General features: G+C 37.2%; 1 long non-coding RNA gene across 1 annotated transcript; it reads left to right on the top strand.

Annotated features, from left to right (window-relative positions):
• The first annotated feature begins 1826 nt into the window (after positions 1–1826).
• On the top strand, positions 1827–4347 carry LOC140006530 (uncharacterized). The gene is made up of 3 exons (XR_011814192.1): positions 1827–1949; positions 3139–3186; positions 4046–4347. It is a non-coding gene; the product is annotated as an uncharacterized lncRNA (long non-coding RNA).
• The last annotated feature ends 1754 nt before the right edge of the window (positions 4348–6101 follow it).

Below are 6101 nucleotides of genomic sequence, written 5' to 3'. Positions count from 1 at the left end.
GACAATCAGTTACCATCCGGGCAAGGCAAATAAGGTAGCCGATGCCCTTAGTAGAAAATCGAGGGTAGTAAGAGAACCCACGGTAAAGGATCAGATGGAGAATTTTGAGGTGGAAATGGTGGACTCCACTGCTAAAATGCTAGCTGCCCTAGTAGTCGCACCGACCTTGATGGACAGGATTAAGGAAATGCAGCGCTCGGATGACGGGTTTGCGAAGGTTAGGGAAAAACTTGAATTGGAACCCTTTGACGGATTTGAGTTGAAGGGTGATGGGAGTTTGTGGAAAGATGGTAGGTTATGTGTGCCAAGAGATGAAGGACTGAAACAGGAATTGTTGAAGGAGGCACACAATTCAAGGTTCTCGATCCATCCTGGGGGAACCAAAATGTATCGAGATCTGAAGAGGAACTATTGGTGGAATGGAATGAAACGAGAGATAGCTGAATATGTGTCGAAATGTTTGGTGTGCCAACAGGTAAAGGCTGGGCATCAAAGGCCTGCTGGCCTATTGCAACCCCTAGAGATTCCCCAATGGAAATGGGAACACGTGACAATGGATTTTCTGGTTGGGTTGCCTAGAACCATTAGGAATAACGATACCATTTGGGTTATAGTCGACCGATTAACCAAATCGGCCCACTTCCTACCAATATCGAACGGAATACCAATGGAGAGACTAGTAGAAATGTATATGGAAGAGATTGTATGTCTTCATGGTGTTCCAGTAAGTATAGTGTCTGATCGAGACCCTAGATTTACGTCTAGATTTTGGTCGACCTATCAAGAAGTCATGGGGACTGACTTGAGATTAAGTACCGCCTTCCACCCCCAAATGGATGGACAGTCGGAAAGAACCATACAGACTTTGGAGGACCTACTCAGAGCTTGTGCGCTGGACTTCACGGATAGTTGGGACAGGTTGGTGAAGCTAATGGAGTTCTCGTACAATAATAGTTATCATAGCAGTATAGGCATGGCGCCGTTTAAGGCATTGTATGGACGAAGTGTAGATCCCCCTTATATTGGGATGAAGTAGGCGAGAAACTGATCACTGGCCCGGATTTGGTAGAACAAACTTTGGAGAAAATTAAGGTCATACGAGAGAGATTAAAGGTAGCCCAGGACCGTAACAAGAGTTGGGCGGATTCAAAAAGGAGACCTTTGGAGTTCCAACCGGGAGAAAAGGTATATTTGAAGGTGTCCCCTACTAAGGGGGTGATGAGGTTTGGACGAAGTGGTAAGTTGAGTCCGAGATACGTGAGACCTTACGAGATACTGGACAAAGTTGGACCTCTGGCGTATCGACTGGCTCTCCCACCTGCGTTATCAAGGATACACAACGTGTTCCATGTCTCCCAACTAAGAAGGTATATACCGGACCCGAGTCATATTTTGGAAGACCAACCTGTCGAGGTGAAAGAGAACTTGTCGGTGGAGGAAGTTCCTTTAAGAATCATAGACCGCAAGGATCAAGTGCTAAGGAGAAGGACCATACCCTACGTCAAAGTGCAATGGACGAACCATACCCCACGAGAGGCAACGTGGGAGCTAGAAGAGGACATGCAGAATAGGTACCCATATCTTTTTGATCAAGGTACGCAAGTTTCGGGGACGAAACTTTTCATAAGGGGGGTAGAATGTGAAACCCGCGATTTTTGGCTCTGTTTTATTAGGGCATTATTGTAAACTTTCCAATTAATTAGAAGATAAAGTTTTTTTTTTAAAAGAAAAAAAAAAGGGGAATAATAAAATAAAGTAATGGTAGGATAGGGTAAGGGGTACTAGTATAAGTAGCATTAGGGTTAGGGTTTTATTGAAACCCTAGACAGAAAAATAAGCGCAACCTTACCTTTCTCTCATCTGCCTCCCTAGAGCAAGAGCCGTCAGAGAAGAGAGAAGGAGAAGAAGGCGTCACCGTCAATCGATCCGACAACTAGGCACCTAAACCTGTAAGTCCCGACTTCACACAAGTAATCTTCTCTTTTAAGTTTTAGTAGTGATATTAATCGTTCTAGGAAATCTTGCGGACATGTATTGTTGCTATATAGGTTTATATATATATGTTTCGATAAGATTCACATCTGGATTAATAGAAATAGGGGGTGTTTTTAATCCTGATAATATAGGGTGTTTGATTCTGTTTAAAAAAAAAAAAAAGAAAAAAAAAGGGGGAAGAGCAGCGGCAGCTCTGTTTCGGCTAGGCGTTGCAGAGGCAACGCCACAGGAAGAATATCAAAGGATTGGCCTTTCGGCCAACCCAAGACCGAAGCAAAACAAAAATAAAAAAAAAATAAAAAAATTTAAGGAGGTTGTCGCCAGCACTTGCTGGCGACCATGAATAAAAGCCATGGTTGGCCTTTCGGCCAACCAATGGAAGCAGAGGGCCGCCAGCTTTACTGGTGGCCATTGTTAGTCAAAGATGGTTGGCCTTTTGGCCAACCATGGACCCCACCTGAGGAAAAAATAAATAAATAAATAATGATGATATTAAACAAAAAATAAGTAAGTAAAAAAGGGATGCAATTTAAACTTGGACCAAACTATAGTATAAAATTTAGTAAGTTTTTAATAAATAAATTTTAAATATAACTAGTCCATTTTGATAGTATATCGTGAATATTAAAATCCAGGACCCAATTGAAGGTAATTGTTAGAATTGAAAGGTTAGTTATGTAAAAGTTATACTTAATTAATTACGTCTATGATACTTAAATGGAAATCTAAAACATCTTAATCTAGCCTTATTAAGTCAATTTAGACCATGTAAGATAAGTTCTAAATTGTTAAACTAGATGCTTAAAATCATGATAATAATAATAATAATAATAATAATGAATGATTATAAATTATAAACAGTTATAGTAAGATAACAGTCAAAATAATAAACATGTGTATGGATAATTATTTTATTTTAGAAAACGTTACGAAAAGGGAAAACTTTCCAAATTAAGAAACTTTCTAAAAATAGGAACTTTCCAAATTAGGAAACTTTCCAAAAATGGAAACCACCCAATTTGAGGGAGATTGTAATAGGGTCCATTTAATGGCCTAGGTACGAATCTTATGCTTACTTAGAGGTTGTATATTCATGCGTCTATAGGAAGTAACAACTAATTAGGGAACTCATGCATTTATTAGGTGCGGTACAAGGATCTAAAGTAGTTCCACTCAAGCAGCTAAGCAAAGGTAGGTGGTACTTACCCTTCTGAGATTTCAAATGTGCAAAATGAGATCCTTGGTTTCAATACTATTTTGTTATGTGGACTCGAAAGGTGTTTGATTAAATGCTTTACTTGGATACTTATGAAAGCTATATTTTACCATACAAAAATGGACCGTGTGACTTATTTGAAAAGTTTTGATATGCTCTTATACACAAAATGAGCCGAATCTTTTATGAAAGTAAAGATTTATGTATATGATATATGAATTGAATTTTGACAAGTAAAGCTCAGAGCAGTCATGGAATAGACGGTAGGGGCTATAGTCCTGTATAATCGCCATGGTAGCCTGGTATAGAGTCCGGCCGATTGGTAAGGTCATGGTAGCCTGGTATAGAGTCCGGCCGATTGACCCAAATATGAATGAGACCAATCGGTAGTCATGGAACTTATTGGTCGCCCACCTAGAAGGGGTTTAATCTCTAGGCTGAGTACTCAGTAGCCGGTCATTACATGTACTTGTTATGAGCTGATATGACAGAATGATTTATAAGCTGATATGGAATGAAGTTATGAACTGATATGAATTGATTATGAATGGATATGACGGGATTTGTGATTTGACGAGATGATTTATGACTTTACGATTTCTCATGCACAACTATCCATAAGATGCTTTCAAGTTACTTGCCATCCTTTACTACTGATTGCTTTACAAATGACGTTATTTCCAAAATTACGGATGTGAATGATATGCAAACGATTTGAGTTATACTTATATTTGTATATGTAACTATAAAACTAAGAGTGCATGGTCCAACAGAGGGGTAAATATTACCTACTGAGCGATGTGTCGCTCAGCCCACTTCTTACCATTTTTGCAGATTTTGACGAGTATGAATTGGTTTACGTAGAAGACCCTGAGGATGACTTTTATTAGCATTAGATGAATAGAAGTTGGCAGGCTAGCTACCTCCAGTTGCTAGTCTTATTTACTTTCGTTTCCGCTGTTTCAATAAATGTACGAACATCTTGAATATTCGTAGACTTCCTTTTATATGTAATTCGAACCGCACTTTATTTGTTTAAATTATTTAGTACTGTCAAGTTAAATTAGTTAATGTAGCCTTGTATTCCTGGGTGGGACTTGGGAGTACGGCGAATGTCATGTGACGGGCACGTGCGGGCTCGGGGCGTGACATTTTCCCTTGGTTTTTTTTTTTTTTTTAAATCAGGGTCAACTTGAAATGGCTATTGATACATACCTCTGCTTTGGTTCTAAAGAGATACCACTGTGCTTGAATCAGCATCTTAGGGAAGTGGAAATAAAAAAATTTTCAGGGTTTGACGAGTACGAGTTTGATATAGTAAGATATCTGCTAAGCTTGGAGCTGTGTTATAGAAGGTGACTATTTTCTGCTTCAATAAAGGATATATCAAAGAAATGGTCCTCATCACCTCGTAAGAAGATAATGAAGTTCTCATGGCGTTCAGAAAGCTGTGAAGTTGTGCTTATTTTGTTGGTGCTTGTTTGTATTACTTTTTGGTGAAAACCATCACCTATTAAACTCAAAATCCTTATGGTGATTATTAAGAAATAAATTAACAGCAAAATTGCGAAAGCGTACTTGGATTCTCTCTGGTATCTTTACGATGAAATATCAGGAAAAAGATATTTTGTGGTACTAAAAATATGATAATAATAATACGTGTGACTTGGGGAACATAACTCTATTTATAGATAACTTTCCTGTTATCTTTTGAATTCTTATTTCAACCCATCATAGAAATAGAAATTATCATTAAATCCCTACACATTAAAGGCCCACATTTTATTAGATATATTAAAGCCCAAACTATAATTAATCAATTTAATTAGATTTAATTTTATTTGATAGTTTGCAACACATAATTATTCACATATAAATCTATCGTTGGATTAAGAATCCAACATATCTAACTTATGTTGTAATACTTTGCACTATAGATTCTCAAAGGGTTCGAGGAGATCATATTTTTTACTTAAGTAGGAATAGACGTTGAAGCAGAACTCTGTTGTAAAATTCTGTGCTGAGTGTTTCTTCCAAGAGATGCCGTGCGTTAAGGACATTCTATGAACCAAGCTTACAAGATGATGGTGCATTCTTTCATTCTTCGCCTGTTCATTACTTCTGCAATTCTAGTACAAAACAGCACTGTAGTTAATCCTTTATGTCATCTTTTGAGATTGCTTAGGACATATAGAAGACAAGAAACTACAGGAATTTCGTAGATTGTCAATACTAATGATTACTTTGCCCTATTTGATAACTAATTCAGCAATTAAATTTAATGAATTTAGATCTTAACATATTCAGATGTGTTTGATAATCAAAAATTAAACATTTAAGTTAATTAAGTGACACTGAATTTTTTAGACAAGACTTGCTCTCAAAAATAAGTGATAAACTATTCACTTACTACTTAATGTGAGATATATTCAAATGTATCACATGTAATATTTAACAATTCAATGATTTAATAAATTCAGATTTCAGATTTCGGTTTTAGGAATTGCAATCAAGGATCTATGGACAGAATTTCGGATTCTACACCAAAGGCAGACTAAAACACACAGTAACTTTCTGATAGCTGCTTTGTTTTGACTGCATCTTAAAGTCTTCCTTATCAAACAGGCTTTAAGTAAAATATACTTAAAGCAGTCACAGTGATAGTGATGTATGTGCACAAATTTTGTTACGTCACGGAACGATTCATGTGTTGTCCTGTGATAAATTGGCAATATGCTCTAAACCATGGAAAGCGCAGAATATCCTTGTTCAGCACATGATCTGGCATAATTTAGTCTATGGAAATAGCTTGTAGGATTTCTGCTGAAGAGTGAAATTTCCTCAATAAGGTCTAGATTTGATGGGCTTTTTTCAAGTGCAATTTTATTCA

Source organism: Coffea arabica, chromosome 1c, assembly GCF_036785885.1.
Source record: "Coffea arabica cultivar ET-39 chromosome 1c, Coffea Arabica ET-39 HiFi, whole genome shotgun sequence".
NCBI classification, from domain to species: domain Eukaryota; kingdom Viridiplantae; phylum Streptophyta; class Magnoliopsida; order Gentianales; family Rubiaceae; genus Coffea; species Coffea arabica.
This window is presented reverse-complemented; position numbering and strand designations above follow the sequence as displayed.